This window comes from Perca flavescens, chromosome 6 (assembly GCF_004354835.1).
Source record: "Perca flavescens isolate YP-PL-M2 chromosome 6, PFLA_1.0, whole genome shotgun sequence".
Lineage (NCBI taxonomy): Eukaryota > Metazoa > Chordata > Actinopteri > Perciformes > Percidae > Perca > Perca flavescens.
This window is the reverse complement of record NC_041336.1, coordinates 19,988,134-20,014,579: the sequence shown is the minus strand read 5'-3', so window position 1 is coordinate 20,014,579 and position 26,446 is coordinate 19,988,134. Positions and strand designations below refer to the sequence as shown.

Sequence of the window (26,446 nt, the reverse complement as noted above, 5' to 3'; positions counted from 1 at the left end):
CACACTCACTCACACATACACACACAGAAGAGTGCTTGTCCACAACAGAACACATTGTGATTGATAAGTCACAAAATGGTTTACAATAAAGAATACCAGTTACATTATTGAGAGCTTTATTGTGTGAGCAAGCACGTGTGTGCTTGTGTGTGTTTGTGTTTTAAGCGCTATATGTAGCTTGTTACCACAGATCTTTTATGGCATGCTAATTAAACATTCAGATCTTCATCTGAACCGTCTGAAGCAACATAACACTTTAGGGAATTCAAACATGAGGCTTCGACTTTCTACATGTTGCATTTCATTATAGTCACATTACAGAGGATCAAGTGAACGTAACCATGACCCCCATGCCCTCTGACTCATTTTAAACCCCAACTCTGCAAGCCCCACTCATTCACACATCAATCAAACACCTCCTACCACAAAGACCACTACCACACACACCCACATACAATAATGCAAAAACACCATTCATTTGCATATTAATAGTACATGGGTATTTAGGTACAGGACTGCACCTGCCTTGAGCGTGGTTGAGTAATTTAGAGTATGTGAGCGTAAATGCCTTCCAGCGTGTCAGTGAATACCTACTTTTTTTTCTGGCCTTAAGGAGGTTACAAAAAACTAATTAAATATCTTGACAGCATTTACGAAACCACTTCAGTATAACATGCAAATCACAGGGCTTATGTTTCATTATTCCAAATAGTGGCATCAAGTTGAGTGATAACTAAAGGGCAAAAGTGTACTTAAAAGAGGAAAGCTAGGAATTAACTTATTTAGACTAGTATGAATATGTAAGTGAATAGAAATTGGAACAGGGATTTTAATGTTAAAAAATCTGGGAATGAATCTGTTTATCTTTGTAGAAAAGGCCCCAAAGTTACAAGTTAGTGTTGCTGTTATTAAGTACCAGAATGCTACAGTTTCTTTACAAGAGATCTGTGCGTAAATAAAAAGAGTGAGTATTTATCTGCTGCATTACTTGTCATATTGTATTTATTGTGTTAATCCAGCTGTAGAATATTTCTGTTAACTGATGTGGATGAGAACTTAGTGTTAAGGGGGTCGCTATGCAATTACTACACTAAATATATCCACTTTCATGTATGCTAGTTTATAGCCCTCGGCTCACCTTGCTCAGCAGATCCGATCAAAATATGTAATTGAGTAGAGTTCAAAACATGTTCATACATTTTGTATGTACAAGTATTACTTGTTAGTATTATTCAGTGCTGTATAGTTGAGATAAAATACAAAGTAACTAGTGTTAAATATTGTTACCTGTGCTGCTATTGAGGCTTATAGTCTAGATCAACTGCAGTACTTTGCCAGGATAAGCCTGACAAGGTGGACATTCAGCTTCAACATTCAACAATCCCTTTGCTACAGGAAACAACAAGAACAGCCTCGGAATTAGCAAGCTAACATAACACGCAGAAAATGGCAAGTTTTGATGAAAGTTTGAATCGTGCAATAAAGCAGGCCTGGTTGGTTCTTTAGGCGAAAGATTGTAAAGATTTACAAATAATAGGTATTTACTATCTAACTGGGAAGTTTCAGGACCGATTGGCGGGGATTGCTATGGATGACGTAACGTTACACACTGCGATACATTGGTAAAAGCAAATTATGTTTAACCATTTATCCAGCTAATTTAAATAGCTCACATTACTGCATTTTGTGAACAATAAAATAAGATTTAATAGTGTATGTTTCCTTTTGTGGGGTGCAAATGTTCCACCAAAACAAGTTTCTTCCCAAGACTATTTTGCAGAAGCACCGTCGCTGCATCCAGAATGTGTAGCCGCCCAAAACGATTGTGATTGGTTTAAAGAAATGCACACAACCCAGAGCGTTTTTTTTTATTGTATCCTAGAATTTATGTGTGGAATAGCCAGCCAGACCTTATTCCAGAGCGCTGTGGCGATGGGTCTGGCAATGTGAAACTAAGGTTTGCTAATTTTGCAAACACAGCATCCTGTAGATTTTTTACAATAAAAGCATCCTGCCGTTTCGTAAACTGGAGGATTTAACATGGATCATAGATAACAGGAAGTGTAACCTAACACGGTGTGAATATGTCTGAGAATGTAATGAATGTAATATTATGCATATTAAGGCATGTGGGAAAAATAATACATGTTATTCTTCATTCAGTTGTTTTTGTTATTCCCTCTCTTTATTACAATTGCATATTATGATAACATTCAGAGGGCAAACCTCACCTGTTGAGTAAAATACTTGCCAATCTTGGCCCAAGACAACCTTGTTTACTGTAAACTTAAGTGATCATTGTCTTCTTGCTGTAGGTCCCAGAAACAACAAATCTTTAATTGGGAACATGAAATCTAGATGAAAATCAATTTAAATCAACCACCATTTAAAAAACATATAAGTTTTGTCAGTAAAAATAAGCAAAATCTTGAAAACAACATCTATACAACAGGGGAATGCATATACTCAAAAATATTAGTGGTCAATTCAGTCTTTGTTTCATGGTTGAGTGATGTAAGCTTTGTCATTTATGTGAATATATTGTTCCCTACCATCAAGAAAGTTGCAAATTACTTGATAGCTGTGGGACTGCTGCTGTCATACTGCATATTGAAATATGAATTTGTTCTTTTTGGTGTGGGCTGTGTGACATCATTTGGAAAAAAATGTTTTAACTGTTTCTCTCACCATTGGAAACAGGATGTGTTTATCAATTATCTCTAAAAAAAGAGGCCAGCTGAGACCCCTCAATTCTCTGGCCTACATCCATATATACGTGCGCACGCATGCACACACACACACACACACACACACACACACACACACACACACACACACACACACACACACCACTCCCAAAAAACACACACATTCACAACTACCTCAAAGACGCACAGCCTTTGCCATTGAGAGGAGAGCCTTAGCCAATGAGAGGAAGCAGCAAGGCGATAGAGGAGGAAGTTAGTGTGGTCACACTGTATGTGTTCATCATCAGCGCTGACAGAAATAGCTCTGTCAGAGAGTAAACAACACATCCCATTCATAAAAATAAAAAAAACTGCCAGCGAACAAACGCCTACTCCCCTACAGTGCAACCAGAGGCAAAGCAAGAGATAAAGACAGAGAGAGAGAAACAGATAGACATGTGCACAGAGAGACAGATACTGCACAGAGACAGATACAAAGAGAGATGGAAATATAGACAAAAAGAAAACAACAAAAGAGTAGTGTGAGACGTGGGGCCGCAGTTAGAGTGAGAAAGAAAGCCTGCCGATGACATCACATCCTCGTCACTGCTGGTTCCACTTCTTTGGTTTGGAAAACACCAGAAACCTACGTCAGTCTCACACACACACACACACACACACATATACATATACATACATATACATATATATATATATATATATATATATATATATATATATATATATATATATATATATATATATATATATATACATACATATATATATATATATATATATATATATATATATATATATATATATATATATATATATATATATATATATATATACATATGTACTATCACAGATGTACTGTGCATCCTGTATAGAGTAACCCTTTGTAATACAGGACTCTTGGCATCCATGCGTGTTAATTGGAGCCACCAGCTGTTTCCCAGCCCACACACTGTGCCATTACACCGAACCACTTTCCACTCACACACACACACACACACACACACAAACACAGGCACAATCAAACGCACATGGTTACCACGCAATGCCAGATAAGGAAATTGTTAAGCGTCGTTAAGTTAAATGCATCTATATGTGTGTTCGAGTGCATGCATCGTGTGTCATAAAGAGGAAGTGATGCAAGCTGCAATGGAAGGTATATTTTTAGAAAAGAGCGGAAGTGTCCATCTCACTTCTCTTTCCAGGATTAGCACATACACAAAATACAGACATGCATATACACACACACACACACACACACACACAGACACAAGAGCAAGCAGTGAAAGTGCACACTTCCTTGCCACAAACACCAGCACAGTCTTCCAACGGTATACGGTGGTGGATCTGATGCAATGTGTGTAGAGGTTTTAAATAAGAAAAAAAGAAAAAAATCTTCACTTGCAGGTTATGTTCTTCTAACAATGTACATGTAACATGCAGCCAACAAACATTAATTTCCATTCATGTGGTATAAAACAGGTATGAGAACATTCCCTGGTCATAAGATACAGTAACTTCATATGTCTGCAGACACGCCTACGCAGTCTCAAATCACCTCACCAACCAATCAGCAACTTTCTAATCCTACTTTCTGAAATGAACCGCAAGACTACCAGGTGATAATAAAGCTGTGTCATTGCAATACTGCTGTCATATGATTGTCATGGCACTGAAGACAGAGTGGGTGTTTTCACTTCCATTTACATCACATGGTAACAGGATGAAACCAGCAAGTGAGACTTGTGTGGGCGACGTTGTCACTACCTTGATCACTGGACCACAAACTTGCTCTCTATGTGACCAGAGGGTTCAGAGGAAAAGATGGCAAATTTTCTGTGCAATCCCAGTCTTACAGTTAAAACCTCAATCCCCACAGGATACAGAACAGACCTCGTTCTCACGCAACACATTTAGTAAAACATAGGTGTTACCCAGTCCGTTCTGTGTTTTCGTTTTTCACTTAAAATTCAGGCCCAAAACACACTGCATGCTGCCTTGTTATTGTAAAGCAATACATGAAATAATCATAAACTACTATTTCCATTAAAGGACCACACCATATCTTAGGCCTTTATCTAAAAATCACATTTTTATGGAGTACCATTTTCTGAGGCATATCATACTTTTTTTATTTTATTTCCCGCTTTCCATTTGTTTCCATTTATTTTAAGACAGAAGTTCCACACTTAGAGCTGCTGAACGGCATTGGATTCACAAGTTACATACAAATGTGTCAGAAAATCAAAACCAAAAAATCAGGAAAAGATAAGGGAACATAGACATCATGTAAAACATGATGTAATTGTGATAAAGCAGTTTATTGCATTAAAATGGTTGTTGTTGGCATTTCATGTCGGAAGTTGGAGTTCCCCACAAACGCTTGAATGCATCAACAAACAAGGAGTTAGTAGTTCTGTTTTGGAGCTGCATCACTATATGAGGATGCGCAACGCTAACAAAATAAAGACAGCTGAGTGTTTGTCATGATGGACCACATGTCTAAACAACCTTCAAGATGATTTTCATAGTATAATGAAATGAGTGGAAACCAATGGCTGGAGACCAGTACAAAGACATTTGTAAAGGTACAAAAAGGTACTGTCCATTGATTTTATATTTCAAAGTTACACAACATGGGGAATACCCATATGAAAACAGCGGTGTAATGTCTTCTGTGGCTGTTGGGGGAGTTTTGTCAAGTCTGAGAAAATTACTCAAATAACATCACTCATATCTCAGCACTGAATAGGAAAAATGCAATACAAACTGGGGACGTGAAGTTTGATAGAAGTGGGCATTTATCAGGCATGGAGGGTCTAACAACCAGATACTATAGAGTTGCATTATGCAAAGTGTAGGATTCAGTGTTTTTGGAGCTCGACCCATACAGCTAGGGAGTAACAGTCAGGGTATCCCGGTTTCTGTTAATTTTGAATGTTCTTTGTCACTTGCAATTCCCCCAACTCAATGAGGGTGCAATACTAAATCATTGGAGTGCCTCATTAGTGGACTAAACATTAAAATACATCCAAATATACCAATAGAATTAAGGAGGAAACAAAAGTGAAATGTTTTCTGAAATGTTGGTGCAGGACATCATAGCATGGGAGAAAGAGAGAGATGTTTTCGATGCAGAATTGCATTTTTTTCAGAACCAACTCCAACCTTCCACAACAAACACACATACAAACACGCACACACTTACAAGTACAAGGGCCAATCCCCTCGCTCCCCTGCAGTGTACCTCTGGGGCAGTTAATGGACGTACTCACTCACCCTGATATTTTCCTTCCCCCTTAAGCTCATCTTCCACTGCCCCTTGTCCTCCCACTCCCCTCTTTTTCCCCACTCCACTAGTGTTTTCCACCCCAGTGGAAACAAGGAGGGGTGGGTGGCAGGGCCGCTCACCAACGTCTACAGCGTACACAGGAAAATGGGTCAGATACAGGAATGGGTGAGGGGGGGCTTCCATCTCGACCATCAAGCAGTGTATGTGCTGGGGGCAGAGTGTGAGTGTGCGTGTGTGTGTGTGTGTGTGTGTGTGTGTGTGTGTGTGTGTGTGTATGTGTGTGTTAGAGGTGACTGGGATGAGCTGGTGGTTAGAGCCCCAGGGTGGCATCACCATCAGGCACATGTTGCTGGTGCATCTCTCTCAAAGACACACTTGACGACAAAAGCAGTACATTATCAATTCTTAAAAGAATTCAGAATCACTATCTTTTAGTTTTGGATTTATATATATTGCTGTTTCATGTAAAAAGAAGAATACAAAACAAGTATGGCTGCAGTTTTATATAAAAAGAAGCCAAAAAGAGTGTGAGTGAAAACTAGCTGTAATCAGGACCTCTCATGCCTGAGTAGGGTTAACAACACACTAATTTTATCTCATAAACAAGTAACTCTATTTTGACACTCAGTCTTAAATCTGTCGTTTACGTCGTTGTGCGTGTGGGCGTCTTTGTGTCTTTGTGTGTGTGTGTGTGTGTGTGTGTGTGTGTGTGTGTGTGTGTGTGTGTGTGTTTGTGTGTGTGTGCGCAAGCGTTTGAGTGCATGTGTGAATAGTGTTGATGCGTAGGAGACAGTTACGTGTTTTGGCTTACCACCATGGCTGTTGATGGCTTAAGTTGTCATGACGATTTTTAGTAGGACTTCACCATGGTGACCATGACTGGACACACACGCACAATTTTAATCCAATGGAATATTTCTTAAATAAGTGAATAACACACTTTTGTCTATTTTTTCTTTTTTTACTTTTTACACAAATGCCTGACCCAGTTTTTAGAGAAGAAAACAGTTTTTTTGTTAAAATGGCTTCTGCTGGCACACCATCTACTACTGACCATTTTTAAACCCAGATCAAAACCGCTCTTAATATAAATATAGGGTATTTTTAGGTGTCAATAAGTCTTGCATCTGAGTGGATCCAAATGGGCTCGCTATTTTTTCAGGTGAGACAGAGTGTGAACTGTGAACAACAGGGGGAAATGACTGTACTGCAAGTGTTGGTTTTTCTTTTCTACTTGAGTTTGTTCGGGTCCACATATTTTTGATTGGATCTAATTATCCTCAGATCTATTCGGAGCATGCCTGACTTTCCTCTGGTCCCTTTAAGATCAGGTGTCTGTCTTTTTTAAACAAATTTATTAGGGCTGTCAAAATAAACGCAATAATAACGAGTTAACGCAAATTCCTATTAACGCCACACATTTTTTGGACGTGCTATGTAGTTTGGGAAATCAGGAAGCCATGGAGAAATGCGCTGCACTCACCGGGGACTAATCACAGTTACCATGGGGTCACAGCACATTATTTTGGCCTACAGTGGGAACTTCGGTGGCATGCTTTGATTGTTATGAGGATAAGGGTGAGGCATTTTGCCGACGCATGCAGCGAGCACTTTCTGCAAGTAAAGCCAGACAGTGGGACGTTGAACATAAAGTCAGCACACTGACCACTGATAGTGCACGCAACATGAAGCAGCCAGGCAACTCACGTTCAAGCATATATGCCTTGCGTCGCACATAACCTCCACCAAGCCAACACAGTTTCTCTCACACTTTATTCTTCGTTTGTTTGAATTCATTTTTTGTATCATCCTGTTTTGATCCCACTTAGTAGAAGGGGATGCTTTTGTGAGCCTTTATTTTCCCACATGTGAGGTTAATCACAATTATATTTAGCTGACCAATGTACTTGTACAATGTGTCTGTTGCTGTAAAGCTGTTTTGTGTTGAGCTGCTTAAAAACATGGGATGTTTACACATGTGAAGTGGGACACTACATTGTGTTAGTACAGGTAATGTTACATTCAGGTCAAAATGCCCATCTGTTGTTGCTTGATGGGCTTGAATTTGCCATATTGTGCTTTCCGCATATTTTTTGAGCATACAGTACCTTTGAGCAGAGATGGGAGTAAGTCACACATGGACAAGTCACAAGCAAGTCTCAAGTTTTAACCTTCAAGTCTCAAGCAAGTCCAAGTCATTTTTTGTGACAATCAAGCAAGTCAAGTCAAGTCATAGCTTTGGTCAAGCAAGTCACAAGTCAAGTCATACCAAAGTTGCCATTTTTAAACAAGCTAAAGACAGTGGTTATGAACTGCTGGAGTTTTATTTGCATTTTTTCCTACTCAATATTCAAAAGACATTGCGTCCAAGCCACATACATCTGAATAGTTTCATTTATACAGATGAAAAAGCACAGCCTAAAACTGATATTAGGCCAACAATAAATTAACATACATATTTGTTCAGTATGCCTCAAACATGGCATCAAATCATGAAATTCATTTAAACAATTCAAGTATAATGGTTTCTAAGTCAATTAATATTCTTCAAACATGCCTCACTTTTATGGGACAGAAACACATCCTTTAACCTTTCCTTCTCTTAAAGAAGAAAAAAAAACATGGAATGAATAGTATATATTTGTCAGTGTATTTGTGAGTGAGTGAATGTGTGCATGTTTGAGAGAGAGAGTGAGTGAAAAGTTATTAATATTGGTGAGTGAATGTGTGCATGTGCGTGTGTGAGCGTGCAGTGTGTTGTGTGTGTATGTGTGCCTAGCTTTATTCACATACTTACGTCTGCATATGTGTGTTTGTGTGTGAGTGAGAGTGAGAGAGAGAGAGAGAGAGAGAGAGAGAGAGAGAGCAGTTTGTGTTGTGTGTGTATGTATGTATGTGTGTGCCTAGTTTTATTCGCTCTAACCGCCACCTTGAACAAAGAGGGGAGGGTGTGCTTACTCATGGCCCGAAAACTGAACTGTAGCCTACATCACAAACGTCCAAATAGTGGTTCAGCTCACTATGGGGACTGGAACCCGAATCTCTCCCGATTTGAAGGGTCTGATGAAATTCGACGTGGTGGTGGTTGACGTCGGAAATATTTGTAGTGCAGACCTTGCAAACTGCCGTTCGTTTCTTCTTTGCCTGGCTAATGTGTATCCTTATAGCCAAACTTTATTATTTTCGGTGTACAGGGGTCCATGACGTTTACTGACGGTCTTCCGCCGTGTGCCGTGTAATCATATCAACGGGTTCCTGCGCATGCGACAGCACTAAAATTGTAACGTTAATTCCTCCTCAATATCAGGGGGGGAAAATATATATTTATTAAACAGAAAGTCAAGTCATTTCAAGTCATTTGACTCAAGTCTAAGTCAAGTCTCAAGTCATGAATATCAAGTCAAAGTCAAGTCGAGTCTTTTAGGAATGTTTATCAAGCAAGTCTCAAGTCCTAAAATTTGCGACTTGAGTCTAACTCGAGTTAAGTCATGTGACTCGAGTCCCCCATGACTGCCTTTTAGGTTATTCTGGAGAATATTCTAGACAGTATTTGTCATTGTTTTGGATTGTTGCAATAATAAACATTTGCATAAAGCAAGCATATTTTTCCACTCCCATGTTGATAAGTGTGATTAATTCGCAATTAATAACAAGTTAACTATGAACAATCATGCCCTTAATCTCGATTAAATATTTTAATCAATTGACAGCCCTATAACTTATGCATCAGAAAGTAGTTTTTCCTTTGTTCCATGTTGGATCAGGTCAAAAAACCTGCTTTACTCTGATGTACTATTAACCTGATACCAAGCATAATTCCAATTCATTACAACTTGTGTCTTATGTTTGTAATTTTGGCCATCATTCAATAAAATACTCACCAAGTTGGTTGGTGAGATCTGGGAATCTGGCAACATCCCTAAAAAGCATTCAGACGATCAGACAGGTTTTAAACAAACTCCAGACTAAGCCAGGCTTATTTGGAAGAGAAAAAGAAGGCTAAAGGTAAAATTATTACCCAAACTGTCTGTTGTAAACATCCATCCTGTTGACATACCGACCTCCTGGTTCAACTTTGACATACCGTATTTGCCATAGTTGTGTACACACACAAATTTTCCTTTGCTGTGATAGACTATTATGGACACTTCCAGTGCGCTCCTCCCTTTGGGTTTTAAAAGGTGAAGTTCACAGATTTTACACATAAAAGACTGTTTACAGGTATTAGGGAGTACTACTGCATTTTTAAAAAGGGAGGGGAAGCTGCAGGAAAGTCTGATAAACTGCCTCAAGTGATGTCACTTGGGGCAGCGTCAGTGGGGGCTGAAGACTACAAGTTTAAAAAATAAAAAAAAAACACAATCTGGAGGCCTGGAGTTAGAAAGAAGTCAGCTTACCAGACCTCTGTAGCCCTCTCCTCGTCTCTGCTTGAGTCTAGCCGCTACTAGCATAATACACCTGTATCTCTGACCCAACTGTTGACGCTTGAGTTGGATTGACAACAATAACAACTGTTTTTTGCCCCATCAGGCTTTGGTGTAGCAATGTCACCAAGTGCCCAAATCCAAGCAATGAATGTGCTGAGTACAAATGTTCCCATAACTTATATAAATGATGAGCCAAAACTACACAAATAAGTCCCAAATTGTAATAAACCTTACCCTTTAAAACACAGCATCATAAAATATCATTGTAGGTTTAACCGTCTCTCATGTGCCCTGATCTTTCATCTCTGGAGCTACAGACAGCACTGGGTTAAACTTTAAAGTGCTATGTTTCCACTTTATCACACACATGCCTGCATGAGTTCCGGGTCAGTAGTGTATCTGTAGCAGCGTAAGTCGCCCCCGTTTTACACATTTTACACTGCGGTGACAAGAAAGACGTTAGTGTCCTACTGTAGAGTAAAAGGTTACAGATCAGTTGACCATTTCGACCACGACTCTTTGTGGCACAGAGAGCGACAGTCGCCCACATAGTATCTCCCACATACACAGGACGCACTCAGACGTCAGCCAATCACACACAACAAAGCTCTGACATCATGGCTGACAAGACAGCTAAGCAGGAACAGCTGTCTAGTAGTTACAGGCCACACCACAGGAGAGTGACGCAACAGAGAGTGTGTGTGTGTGTGTGTGTGTGTGTGTGTGTGTGTGTGTGAGATGCAGATGCAACAATGTGTGTGTGTGTGTGTGTGTGTGTGTGTGTGTGTGTGTGTGTGTGTGTGTGTAGGAGTGTGTGTGTATGTGCGCTAAGTACTGTATGAAAGTCTAGGTCAGCAATGCGTCTGTATAGGATAGACGGCACTGGTGTGGTCAGCGTGGGAGAGATGAGTCACAAGGTCAAACTGAAGTTGCATTCCAGTGAAAGGAGAAGAAGAACTGAGAAGTCAGAGTAAGTGAGAGCAAAGAAGTCAGAGTAGGAAAAGCAGACTTGACAGACATACAGAGGCAGTTTATGTTTAAATGATTTGGTAACACATCCTCATGTAAATGACATTTTGGACTGAGTAGCCCCAAGCAAAGATCTCATGAACTGTGCAATGAGGTTAAATCCACACAAAAAGGACAATGTGTTTCCATGCTCTGCTGTGCTACGTGTTCATGTTGCGTACAGATAGTCGTGTGTGAATGGTCCGCTCCACTGGGGAAAAGAGGGAATCCTGCCCAGACATTCCATGGCAAATTCCCAAAGAGTTTCCACTACAAGTAAGAACACACACTCATATACACACACACACATGCTGCCTCTCAGGATGAATTCCTGTCTAATGTAGAATAGGAAACAAAAAGAAAAATTAAGAGAGGCACAGCACAGGCACTCTGACAGCTAATAACCTATATTGGTATATTAGTGTCATGAAGAGTAGCAAAGAATTAACACATACTACCGCAGCCTGCACCCAGCATGCAAATTCCTAACAGGACACAGCTCCAAATGGGGCTTCCCAAAATGCAAAGTAAGGGCAGCCCCTCCGATACAGAAGAAAAAGTTACTTCTGCACACTGAAATACACTACGCTGAAATATATGAATATATTAACACATATGTTGTTAGTTTCAAAGTCACCACACTTCATCAAAACAAAAGACGAGGTAGAGAACTGAAAATTGTATTTGCATGCCAGTAGGACAATGTCATTTGACTTGCCACAAGACACCAAGGAAATGTTGTAAGTAAATGATGTAAACAAACTGAAAATTATAGAAAATGTATTAACTATAAGTCCCTACACAGAGGGTAAACAAAATGTACAAAAATGTTAATTTAATCTTAACAAAGGAAAGATTTATTTATGGGATCCTGTATTGGATTGGTTAGACAATTATTGAGACCTTTCATAATCAACAACCTCATGAACAACCTATGCTTTAGTGTACACAAACCAGCAGCCAAAATCAAACTAAAACAAAAACTCAATTCAGCCAATTTGAAGTGAATATTAACAACACTCTACAGCCATGCTAGCGGCTCTGTGAGGCTGTACAGCAGTGCTTTGAGCCTAAGGCCGATTACACACTGGCTGCGTTGTGTGTTGTGTTATATACACAGTTATAAATGTAATTTTAAAAAATCAATCAATTTTCTAATATTGCACCTGTCAATGCAGAAAGAAATATTCTGTAGCGTATTTTGCCGTCAATACTGCCAACGTTGTCTTTGTTGTAATCAAATCAGTATATATTTATGTTTAACATGGTATTTGATTTTATCAATGGGAAACATACATGTGTACGGACAAGGCTAGCAGCAGCAGCGCCGCGACAGACACGTTTCTGGTGTGTAAAGACATAGAAAAATCCACGCAGCTGACACAACAGAAACGCCACGCTCACGTCACGCAGGCAGTGTGTAGCCAGCCTAAAGCTAACATCAGATTGCTAACATGCTCACAATGACAATGCTAACATGTTTAGCAGGTATAATGTTTACCATCTTTACCATCTTAGCATAGCATGTTAGCATGCTAATGTTTGCTAATTAGCACTAAACACAATACAGCTGAGGCTGATGGGAATATCATTAGTTTCACAGACGGTCATGAACCAAAGTACTGGAAAAATTGAAAGTTTGATCTGATGGGTGGCACCTGAGGAAAAATCAGGGGATCACCAAAGTTATTAGGATTCATCCTCTGGGCACCATGAATGTCTGTACCAAAGTTCATGGCAATCAATCCAATAGATGTTGACATATTTCAGTCTGGACTGAAGTGGTGGACCGACTAATAAAACTCATTATTGACAGTATACAGCTACTTAACAAAAACACTTAAAGTTTGATCTGCTTTTTTAGCTAGTTAACACCATGTTGAACTGTATGCATGAATCAACAGTCACAAACAAAAAACAAAAACAAAATAAACTGTGACAGTGACATCACATAAGCCTGTCACTTCAACTTAAAGCAAGCAAGTGAAAACCGAGGAGCTCAAGTTTACATAAGATTGAAGAAAGCACAACTTTTCCCCTCATTTTGCCACTGTCTTTTTGGCAATGCCACAGTTTAACAGTTCCTCTTCTCCATCCAACCATCAGAGCCCCCCACTCCACTCCCCATTCATCGATCCACTTCTCCACCACTGTCCCCACTGAGTAGAGTGGGGCAGTGGAGCATTTCCACAGCCGTGGCCAGGAGAGCTTCTAAGGCGTCACAGACACACAGACTCTCATACAATCACAAAAGCTTTCCAGATACAAACACAGAAACTTAAAGCGCCAAGAATTATATAAGTCCCAGGCATACCTTATATAAAGACCAGATATGTTCATGGAGAAAAGGAATATCTTGACTATGGAAAAAGCATCTTTCACAGCCACATATGCCTGTCCACACACACACACACACACACACACACACACACAAACACTACAAAAGAACAGTTTCAATATAAGGTAGCAAAGTAGACAGACAACCTCTGTCTACAGTATCCATGTTATCGTGGTCATTGTTGAGGTAATGGCTACTGCTTACGCCATTGTGGTTGGCTCATGTATTCTGTTTCTATTCCTGTCTGCTTTGAATACGATGACTCTTACTCTGTGTGTGTGTGTGTGTGTGTGTGTGTGTGTGTGTGTGTGTGTGTTTCCCCAAAGCTCCTTCCTACATCTCTTCTCTATCCATTAATGCTGATAACTAACCAATTATAGCAGGTGTCTTTCAGGAGAAGATCAAAAACAACACACACAGTGACAGATATAGACCTTTGCTTTGCATAATGCATTTGTTTCGGATGTCCGCTGGCTGTTAAACTATAATTTGAACAGGAGTGCCACTAATGACTGACCGTGAGATAAAAAAAGGGATCTTTCTCTAATGTCTGTACAATCGTGCGCTGCCAGGTGCTATTTGAAATTATTTGTAGGGTAACAAGAAAAAGAAAGTTATGCAACCAAAAGGATAAAGTCATTACACTATGGTGTGAGTCAAAAAATGTATATGCGCTTGTGTACGTGTGTGTGTGTGTGTGTGTGTGTGTGTGTCAGACATGAAGCCCAGCTCCCCCGCTCTGCTCGGTGTGGAAAGCAAACTGGAGCTGCGTTATGTTGCTTTGTTTCCACAGTGGAAGTCTGTTCCTGGATAGAAGCTGCAGTGGAAGTTCCCCTCATGGAGCAAAGGAACACAAGGAGGGAAAGAAGAGAGGGGAAGAGGAAAGACAGAGCAGAGGAAGGACTGAGTGGTGAGTTTAAAGAGAGGGCAACAGAGAGAGGAGAGTGTACCCAGAGACAGCAAGAGAGGAACAAAGAGTAAGGGGAGAGGAGAGTGGAACAGAGACAGTGATGGTGAAGGTGTTGTGGCAGAGGAGTAGGGGGCTGTTGGCATACTGGCTAAGTGGGTCAGTGTGAAATCATGACCTGCTATTGACCTGAATCTAGTCTAGCAACAGTCAAAGATTTCAAGAGCAGCCTCTAGGCCTTATGCTGCCATGTTAAGACAAAATATTTATATACACATTATTAAAAGTTATTTAAAGGTGCTCTAAGTGATGTGACGCGTTTTTTTAGGCTACAACATTTTTTGTCACATACATATAGTTGCCCATCCCCTGAACACACTGTAAAAAAACGCAGTCTCTGTAGACAGCCCAGGCTGGTTGAGTCATGAATACGCATTGTGGAAGTAGCCTACGTGCTAACGCTGCTGCAGTGATGGCTCAACCAGCTCCTACTTGTCAGTTATTGGCTGGAACACTGTTTGTTATGGTTCGTGGTGCAGGTTGGCGCAGTTTGTTTTTGTTGCCGTTTGTGGAGCCTAAGCTGTCTACCGAGACCGCATTTTTTTACAGTGTGTTCAGGGGACAGGCAGCTAGCGGATAGTGAGGAGAGGTTTGCTGTATGTGACGAAACATTTTGTAGCCTAAAAAACACGTGACATCACTCAGAGCACCTTTAAAAAGGTACCCTGTGGTGTTTTCGACCACTGGTGGCGCAGTGGAGCAATATTTTCCTGTTTTAGAAACACACACAGGAGGACGTGGGTGACTCGATACACCAACAATGAGCAAGAAGAAGAATGCAGATTTGTAGCTGCATACAGACAACCAGGGGCCACAAGAAGCAGAGGACTGTTTAAACTGGACATGTGTTGTACGGAGATGTACGGGCTATGTTTCAGACGCTGCTCGACGATTCCAGAATTACTTCATTTGAAGAATACACACTCTTAAGACTGTAATATTGAATGGAGAAAAATAGAGATGCACCAGTGAAAAGCGAAAAATTAAAATTAAAAATTAAAACATTCTGTTAGTTTCATAATGTGTGTATAGTGTAAGTACAGTTTTGTCATATTCTGGGTCAATATATCAATCATGAGTTTTACGGCATATTCTACTATTAAAGGAGCACTCCACCAATTTTACAACAAAGTTCAGTTTATTCATCACCAACTTTATGGAACTGAAAAAATGATCGCTTTAACTAAAATATGAACTATATCAAATGTCCAGTTCACATCATGCTTGCATGTGCTTACAGCCATTTTGTTTCCAATGATGACAGAATGAATAACTTATGCAATGGTGAAAATATTTGTTCCAAAAAGTTTAAGTGCTAGGATAAAAAAAAAAAAAAACTTTAAAGCACTTGAGAAGGTGCATTCTCTATCATACATTATACCATATTAACTATTTCAGAGGGTTTATCTTTCACATGTTAATGAGCAGGGTTCAAATTTCTTTGCTTGATTTCCTATGATTTACTATATCTGTCATATCTGTAACTTTAAGCAGGGGATCCCAGAAGTGCAATGACACCCTATCTAGAAATCAATGCAGGCAGACTGAAGCAGAGCACAAGCAGGTAGGCGTTTGGATGTAGGCGTACTTACAATGAAACTGATTTTTGATTTCCGATATTCCTGAAAATTATACATTCAGATGCCGGAATTCCTTCTGAACATCTTACATAAGCAACAAATGATGTCAACAGGGCACTCCACTCCCACACAAGTCAGCACTTCCAGTCATTGGGAGCGGCACACGTAAATACTTGCTCTTCAGGTATGCAGCAGGCCAAGCATCAGGAGGGATTCTTATGAAAATTTCTGGGAGTGTCTCTCACTGCACACCAATGGCTTCTTGGAAGATCACAATGGCACCCATGGGTGGTTTGGGTTTATTGCTAGTGCCCACGCAGTAGCCATGATATGCCATGATGCAGATACTAAGATTCCTGTACCCAGGTAACTGTTGAGCACCGGGTTTCAATCGTGAGAAGATGATGAAATTTAAAAGTCAAAGTTGAAATGCGGTGAATCATAAGATGTGATCTTTTTAAAAGAAAAGGTCAAGGCTAAGGGGAAGCCAACTTAAACAACAAAATTAATCATCTTGTGCAACCCATAGCGAGATGTTATGCACGTTATCACGTTGTAGCACACTGACTTTAAGTTTCTTCAAAAAAAAAAGTGAACAAAGACGACTAACACAATAACCAACAAGAAAGAGAATAAGGAATCAAATATTGTCAAACTTATAAGAGGATCCTTGTTGCCGTTGATGATGCCGAAGCAGGTAGCATTGAGGGCGACTGCATGAGGCATCAGGTTCACTCCTTGAAGAATTGTGTCGAACCTGCTATTTACAGCACTGTATACAGAAAACTATGTACAGTGTATCACTGGGTATTACATTTCATTATTATAAATTAATTCACATAAGAGTATCTTTTACCTTTAATTTATTTTCTTTTTTTCATCATTGTATGTTCCTTTTTAGCATTTATTTTACCTGCCTATTTATTCTTGTTTATCTGATGTTACAGTAATGATAACTTTATTTTTATTTTATTTATTTGTATAAGCCTATTTGCTTCCTTCCGACCCTTCACTGATTTATATTATACTTATATGTATTTTACCATGATGTTTTAATAACAAATAATCTTTAGTCAAGAAAGCATGCTGTTCTTGTCTTTATAACATTTATATTTCGAGCCATTAAAATCATCACCATTTAACAGTTTTGCATGTGCCTATGTATTAATGGCACATGCATTAATCTCAGGCCTCCGTATATGAACAAAGTTTTTACTGCAAACACACATACAAATGATCTGGTATTACTGAAAACAATTTCAAAGTTGGAGAAGATGTATATTGTTTACGTTTGTACACTACTTAAATATTTTTGAGAAAATTCAAAACAAGTGTAAGCATTGTTATATTACTTCATCTTGAAACCCTGAAAGACCAACAGCTCTCAAAATTTGACCCAAATAAGAAGTGAAACTGTTGTTTTGTTTCAGGTTTTGACTGATTGAAGTATCTTTCACATTGTCAAATGATAAAAGGAATACTAAATAAACATGTGATAGTCATGTTACTAGCGACAACTTCGAATAACCTTACATCACACAGGTTTTTCTTTTAACTTCAGACCATCCAGAAGTGTGCAAATTGCCAGAACTGATTCTTATTTGTCTAGTATTGTTATTTGGGGGATGTTTTTTTAACAATGATCATCTTAAACAATTGTTGTTGCGAATATCAACAAATGTCAACTCTTCATTAAAGGATTGCTTTTCTTTTATTTACGTCCGATGCAGCCTCATTTAGTGAAAAAAGGTTTCACTGGAACTTCATGAGCATGAGGGTTTGATCTACATGAACCGAAATATGCAGGAGTGAAAACTCCCTAAAGATTAAAACCTTTAGGTCATCTGCAAACCTGAATAATTATTGAATTATATCACTTAGAATAATATTTGCAATCAGCACTGATACCAACAAAATAATCTGCCTCACCCAGTAGAGCGTGCGCTGAGTCCTTTGCAGCGGCCAAGGTTAGAATCCAACCTGCAGCCCTTTGCTGCTATATATATATATATATATATATATATATATATATATATATATATATATCCCCTCTCTCTCCCCTTTCTCACCTAGCTGTCCTGTCAAAAATTTAAGGTGGAAAAGCCCCAAAAAAAATAATCTTAAATAAAAAAAATATAACTATATAACTATATATATATATATATATATATATATATATATATATATATATATAAATAAATAAATAAATAAATAAATAAATAATCTGAAAGCAGTTGGTACCTGTAGATCCCCAAAGGTCAACCATCCAGTTATCAAAGGATAAATAGTAAAACTGTGAGACATTGAAAAAGTATTTTAATCCTATCCACCCACACCATACAAAATATCAAAAGGTTATTCGGTTTGAAAATGGAATGACACCTAATGAGTCAACTTGTAAAAAAAGAAATAAAAAAAACTAAACATATATTACATGCAAATGCAAGCAGCCACGCCCCAATACAAATGTCACAGACAGCCCCATGCAAAGACATGATCAGACAGGTTCCTCCTTACAAGCAAACATTTGCTGTTCCCTCTCTCTTAGCTATGCTACACATTCCTGAAGTTTATAAATCCTAAACTTATTATGTCTCATTAACATCAGACTCTCTGCACAGCCTTCCAAGCATTTCATTCATGCACTGTTAAGAAGAGAGTACACAGAAGCTTGGCTGGTAGCGTTGTTAGTATTTGTTAACCCTTGGATGTATAATTTAAAAATAAATGAACATGTCTCAATGAAAGTCTATATATTGGGAATGCAGATAATAACCAGAGTCAGTGACAAAACCGAATACTTGCAATGCAAAGTCAAAAAGCCCTGAGATTTTAAATGGCTCTCAATTAATATGCAAACATATTAAACATAATATAACATAAAATATCAACATATACTGCAGTGAAATGTTATCCCATCAGCACCTTCAACTTGTGCATGATTCATCATATAGCATAATGTGATCGCCAAATTGGAAGACAGAAAAAGAGTCACCCGGTTGAATAGTACCAGGTGATAGCAAGTCTCGGCGAAAGGACCCCACAGCTCCTGACATCTTGCTGGAAACCGACATAGGCACTTTATTTTAGGCAGGCACTATATATTATTATTATTATTATTATTATTATTATTATTAGTAGTAGTAGTAGTAGTAGTAGTAGTAGTAGTAGTAGTAGTAGTTTTAAATATTCACTTGTAATGACGGAATGAAATATAACACATAGATGGTGCCTTTTTTATGTATTGTACCAGAGTAGGACTAGGAATAAAAGTAATAGTAGTAACTGTAGTAGTAGTAGTGGTGGTAGTATGGGTAGATTCAGGGTGCTGAATCCGTATGTGTGTTCCTGTCAGTGAGTAAATGGAAAGAGAGGGAAAGTAGTCAGGATGTCTGTAGTCTCAGCAGACATGATGTAAATCCACTGTCCACTACAAGTTGACTTGGCATTAGAAATGCTTCAGATACTACAAAAAAGTATCAAAAGTGTCAGCAGGGGGGAATAGCCCAAACAAGGAAACTTTCCACCTCTGCCCACGACTGTGACTCATGCAGAAATGCAACCACTTGTTTATCTCTGTGTGTGTGTGTGTGTGTGTGTGTGTGTGTGTGTGCCTCTGTCTTCCCGTGCACATGCCCATGTGATCAGTGTGTGACCCAGAATGACATTACTCTGAGCCACTGTAAAGCGTCAAACATCGAGCACAGAATACACGCACACACTTTCTGCTCAAGTGTTGAATAACTGAAGGGCAACAAAGACACTGACTCAGCCACCAAAATGTCATCACTCCTTTATATGAAGTAAGCCTGAACTACAATTACAAGCTGTCAAGCAGATACCTGCGCTGAAGTTGTGGGAGTGGAATAAGCGGTGGCGAAACTAATGGAGGTGAGCAGGGCACTCAGCCAGAGTGCACGAGTGTCTTCTCAAAGCAGGGCCCAGATGTGAATAACTACAGGGCAACGGTCTCACACAAATACACTGATATCAATCCTCAAATACATAAACACACACTTCTGCATGCAGCCAAAGTTCCCAAACTTTAAAAATAGCATCTGCAGGGTCATTCCAGGCCCTCGCCAGCATGTTTTATATTACGGTTATACAAATATTTAGTTAATCCTCCGTCACTTGCTGCACTGCTCAACATGTCTTTAGAAGTGGACACCTACTGAACCTCAGTCAAGAGGAGATTCTACCCATTTGTTGTCTGGTATCTTGATCTAAACACTCTAAGATGGGGAATCCTGCAATGTTTCAACTCAAATGACAAAACCACATCACACACGCTAACACATACACACATACACTAATACATGTTGCCGTTTCTGACATCTCCTAGAAAATGGCCTTTAAACAACTGCCTACACTAAGGTGACTCTTCCGCCCACTGTTCACATATTTCAACACACTATCTTACAATTTACACCCACACACACTTAAATTCACAAGTGGTAGTTAAATTGTAAACTTAATACCTACCAGTAATGTAATTTGTTGTTTCCAGTAACCTTACATGACAGGTAAGCGGCTATGCTTCTGATTGGCAGATGCACAGGTATTGATCAACAGGATTTTTTCCCCTTTTTTAATGCAAGATGACCTAAGTGACCTCAGACACAACGGCATAATTGAAAAACAGACAGTCTAAAGTCCAAAACCAGAAACACCTGGGAGGCACGTGCTAAAAAAATTTCATCTGATGCCATTGCTCAATACCAAGATTGCTTAATGTCATCGGGTTCAATGCTTTCAGGGACATTTGTGTGTTAATATAAACCATAAGCATAATGGGTTTATAGATCCCCCTCAGACATGTTTAAAGAAATATAAAAATACTCTCTCTATATATATATATATATATATATATATATATATATATCATCATTGAAAAATCCAGAATCTATAAATACGCAAATTATGTAACTGCTGGACTCCTACTCGCAGGTTGCATGTTAGACCACAATGGCTTCCAAAATAGATGTGATTTCACAAAATCATGCTTTTATGTAAATGTCCTAAACTCAAGTTCAAGGTAAGCGAAGATAAACTTTTTCCCTTTAACAGATGAATATGAAAAAAAGCCTTCTAATGCAACATCCAAGTGAAGTAGCAATAAGCAAGTGGAGGGGGGACTTTGATTTAATGACAAAAATCTCTTCTGTGGATCTGCTCTGACAGTAACATTTGCCTGACGTACTGATGTTTAGTGCACCATCAACCACATGGGTTCCTTGTTGTTCAAAGCCTGTTTGATCTTTGTGGAACTGACATGACTGATATCCCCATCCATTAATGGTCCAAACCCCACAATACAACTCTTATGTTTAATTACTGCTCTACTGTTGCTGCAGCGTCTTAATTAAACATGGAACAACTTCTGTTACCCATTTGGTTGAATACTGTCTGCATCTGCAACTGACAGTTGTTCCGCCCCAGCACATAACTGCAGACTGGCTAATAATGGAGATATCTGCTTTGTCTGCCAGTACACCCAGACTTAAAGGGTATAGACAAACTTTCAATACTCACAATAATAGTTATTATATAAGGAGTCAAACCAGTTTCACATCACAAAATGTGAGCATAATACAGAGTTTCTATTCCACCTCTAAACTTAAATGTTCAATCACATTAAGATATTACGCACTTATTCATACCATAAATATTTTTCTGTCTATAACATCATATTACTAAACTGATGTAAAGAGAATCACACCACATAAGGACACTGCAGTCTTTGACCTCTGTCAGAACAAGCCTCCATGTCTCCCCCCCTCCATGACATGGACTTGACACCAAACATGCAGAAGGTTTAATAGATATATTTCTTTATAACCATGCAAATAATCCCACAAAAACAACCCACAACATTTGCTTCGCTCAACTACCACGCTAATGCTCCGCTGTGGAGAAAAGTATGTATGGTGGAGGTCTTGTAAAACTGAAAGTACAGTACACATACGTAAACACATAAACACATGCACAGATAAATGTGCTCCAAAACAAAGAAAACAAACACGGAGCTGGGTTTTCACTCACACTGTGGCACACACACCAAAATTTACACAGAACTGTGAATCATGCTGTTAAATTTCACTGCAGGGTAATAACAAGAGAGGTGATAAATCTGCCATCAAACAACCGAGGGAAACTACAGAACATTACAAGCTGCTGCGCATTACCCTTCTCTCCCTCTGTTGACACACACACACACACACACACACACACAAAAAAGTGTAAAAACACATCATGATAACATCACAAAATGGCCCACAATCTCTGAGTGATATAAAGTACACCTCCTGTGCCGTGGCTCATGGAACACTTCTCTACACTCCTCTCTCCTGTCTTTGTGCACTGGTGTGATAAGGCAGTGATGGGTTGTATTTCTACACTTGGGTACTCCCGGGGGGAATCCCCCTGGTGTGTGTGTGTGTGTGTGTGTGTGTGTGTGTGTCCACAGAAAGGGAAGAATGCCACCATTGAGCACCCTGCCTTTGCGCCAGCAATCCTCTCCCCCGCCCCTTCCCGTCCTCATTTGCACTCTGACGTACAGTTGGAGCAGATTTGGTGACACGAAGATAAAAGCCTTCCTCTGTTTCTCTGCTTTCCTCTTTCTCCAGTGTCACCAGAGCGCTGAGTGCTGGTGCCTTGGCCATAGACATAGAGAGCTCATTCAAACTGACACAATCACTTTTCACTTCTGCTTTGTGATAAGCCAGAGTTCAGAGTGCCTCGGTGCAATATGCCCACCATAGAGTCAGCGGCTCGGTACAGGACGCCGAAAGATGCTACACCACTGTATATATTACAGCTGTGCTCTAACAACTGTGACACGCAGCCCCACAGAGGCACATTTATGCAAACTAACTTCCTCTGTCATAAAACTGTCAACTCTGACAAGCCTGCAGAGGTTTAACAGTTCTATACAGAGGCAGCAGACACTCAACCTGTCAGTCCAATTCTTTATTGCGGGGATAATTAGTTTTAGAAAAAGAGGAACAAAAAGAATTCATTGGATTTGTAAAATTCAATTTGTCTGGCAGGAAATAGTGCTACCAAAAATTCACTCACCATTCATACAAAGATGTTTTCGCTGTCTGGCACAAATTGGCAGCTTTGCGTGGAACTCAGTCAGAATGAACTTTACCCTGCAAAAAAAGCAAGAACAATGTCAAGCAAATTTCAGAGAGAAGATTGGATTGACCTCGTCTTTAGCAAGTTTTTTTTGTTCCCTTTTCTTATCTTATTAAAAGGAATATTGCATGAATGACAGTGCAAGGACAAAAATAGAGGGTACAGAGGACAAAGTGTTCGATAAATAGATTTATATTTCTTTAACTTGTGGAATGGTTATGTTTGTTCCCCAACTGCACACCCTTGTTCTTGTTCCACCTGCCTTTTGCCAAAGTATATAAAGTAATATGGCCTTTTCTGATTCTGCTCTGACCACAGTATAAGGAAGGGATGGGGAATTGTTAAGGACATAGGTGTCCTTAAAGTCCAAAGTAAAAAGAGATGAATTCTCAAGGACACAGAGACAGAGATTTTAAGTTTTAGGTAAAATTAGGGTTAGGTTTAGATTAAGCTTGTATTGGTTATGGTTAAAGGTAGAGTGAGTCTCCAAGGAACTGAATGTAAAGCAATGTCCTCCTTAGGGACAACAACAAGCACTTGTTCTTGTGTGTATAACTATCTGTGTGAATGAGTCACCTGACACGAGACACTGGTGGACGCAGTTGATTACCCACACGTCCAATTCTATTAAAAGGACACGGTCCTAATCTCTAATCACTTCCATGTCTGGCGGAATAAGAGAGCAGGTTAATCTGGATTACACGTCACCATTGTGAGGTCACAGCCGAGGCAGTTGATACACTGACCAGTCAGGAAGAGAGACCAGGTGTACAGGGAGAAGACAGGAGACTAACAAAAGAAGCTGATGAGTTATAAAGGCGATTAGAAATGCATCATTTTTAAAGAGAAATTATCCATTTACAAGACTTTACCTTACATGACCAGAGCATGCTTATAGATACTGACAGGGAACATGAACAACTAAGTTATTGACATGCAGTAGTATTTGCCAAATTTCACAATACTAATAGAATTATGAAAGCCCCATCCATAACATAAATTATCCATTTAAGGGCTTACCCTGGATGAACCGGACATACAACTCTGATAAGAGTTTTAAAGCAATGTCACATGACATGATGAAGAACTTGTGATCCTACTGTATATATGTTTTACCCTTAATTAACTTAACCAAAAATCTAATGATAAATGTCCTGATAAGATGGCACATGATGACAAACTGATGAAACCCATACAAATCTGAGAGTTGAAAAGAAAATTGAAGTGATGAAGCCAGGATTATCCATGAAAGGTGTAATATTCACCCTACAGTTAATGCACCTGCACTGTCACACACTTGACCAAACCAGCGTTCACCCCCATCAGATGAAAGAAACAATACTACAAACTATTCACAACTGTTTCAAGAAATGTGAATTAAAAGGGGGAAATTTAAAATTAAAATAAATTACACATCCATGGACCATGCACTGTCAGTCCAGGATTTTTTTGTTTGTTTGTTTTTTAGCTGAGTCCAGGTGGAATGTGATCTGCATGCCCTGCAGCTGATCGTGGCACTGTGGGACTGACCGTGTACTCCAGCATTAATCACCACTCACTCTTCCAAGCATGTTACAAACTAATTTAGCATGACTGGAATGTAGGATCCTCTGCACATTTCGGTGCACACTCGAATGTGATGAAATGGGACAATTATGGTTATTGTATGTTTCGGTGTTCAAACAGGGCTGTTCTTTATATGCTGCACACATGCATAAGCAAATGTATGGCTTTCTTATCTGCAGGCCAGAGAGTTTCAAGGTGTAACACACAGACATTTCCCGAGGCAGACGGGTTCACATGAGTGGGTAAAGTGTGCACACTCTTCTTTCACGGCTGTTTAATTGTCTTTGGCCTACAACTTTTCGCACTAAATGCAACAACGTCTCCTGCAGCAGCGGTGTGTATCCTGAGTCCTGACTACAGTGTTTTTTCCCCGAGTGGTCCTCTTAGCTAAAAAAGTAAAATAAATAAAAAACGAGTCTGTGCTCAGCTGGTGTGGAAGAAACAGCGCTGCTGTGCGAAGTTTGCAAGCCACCGTCACATTTACAAACCTGTTGTAGCTATGTATCTGCTTGACGAACCGAAGGTTATTTATCTCCGGGTCTACGGTCTTTTCATTCAGTCTTTTCTTTGTCCTTGTCCCCGGATAGACAGAGAAGCTGTGAGCAGTGATATTTACTCTCGACAGTTGTTTCTCTCTGGGTATGACGGTTAAATCAGCTGACTGTACTCTATCCCCTACTGAATAACAGGTTAACACTGAGTGTGCTGATTTTGGCTCATTTCAAACATCCTATATTGCCCAGGTCGCTTTTGCCAGATGAAAACGGGGACACACTTTACGGCTAAAAATACCTGTCTACGACTATATTTGGCTTGGCTGGATCACAATCGCAACGCTAAAATAGTCGGGTACGCCCAATGAATGGGCTCTCTGCTATCTCCTTCTGCCTCTGTATGCCAGGTTCTAAATTTAGTAACAAGGCTTGCGTCAATCACGAGCCTCAGTGCGTCAAGGCTTCCCCCGCCCCCTGGGGATCGTCATTGGTTAGAATTAGGACGTTGACCGAAAAATACGCGACTTGTGATTTGCTGTTGTGAATTATTGTTCTTCGCGGCTCCGGAGGCACTTTTTAATTTTGAGGTTGCTGAGTACGCTAGGAGGATGGCTTCTTCTTTTCATGTTTTCTATACCTATCTGTACCTATCAGCCTTCAGTAGGATGAGATAATCACGTTTGCTCCCGCTGCAATTTCTCTCGTGTCAAGATTTTTCCTTAAATAAGTCTCAATGTCTTGACAGAAACAAGCTGGACACCGCTATCTGATTTTAGTGAATATTATTTTAGAAATAAATTGATTTGTATTGGGAAAAAGGAGAAATTATCTAATTAGATCATTTCACTTCACAAAATAACATTGTAAGACCTGACAATGGACTAAATATCTCGTTAGGATGGGGATTTTAAATAACTAGAGTTAAA

At 39.4% G+C, this 26,446-nt stretch overlaps 1 long non-coding RNA gene across 1 annotated transcript in view; it reads right to left on the bottom strand.

Annotated features, from left to right (window-relative positions):
- LOC114557308 (uncharacterized) overlaps positions 1-25,919 on the bottom strand; it is a 36,328-nt gene extending 10,409 nt beyond the window's left edge. Inside the window, exons 1-2 of the long non-coding RNA XR_003692786.1 lie at positions 25,515-25,919; positions 23,398-23,474 (exon numbers count right to left, since the gene is read on the bottom strand). This is a non-coding gene — a long non-coding RNA (uncharacterized LOC114557308). The remainder of the gene's footprint in view (positions 1-23,397; positions 23,475-25,514) is intronic.
- Between the last annotated feature and the right edge of the window lie 527 nt (positions 25,920-26,446).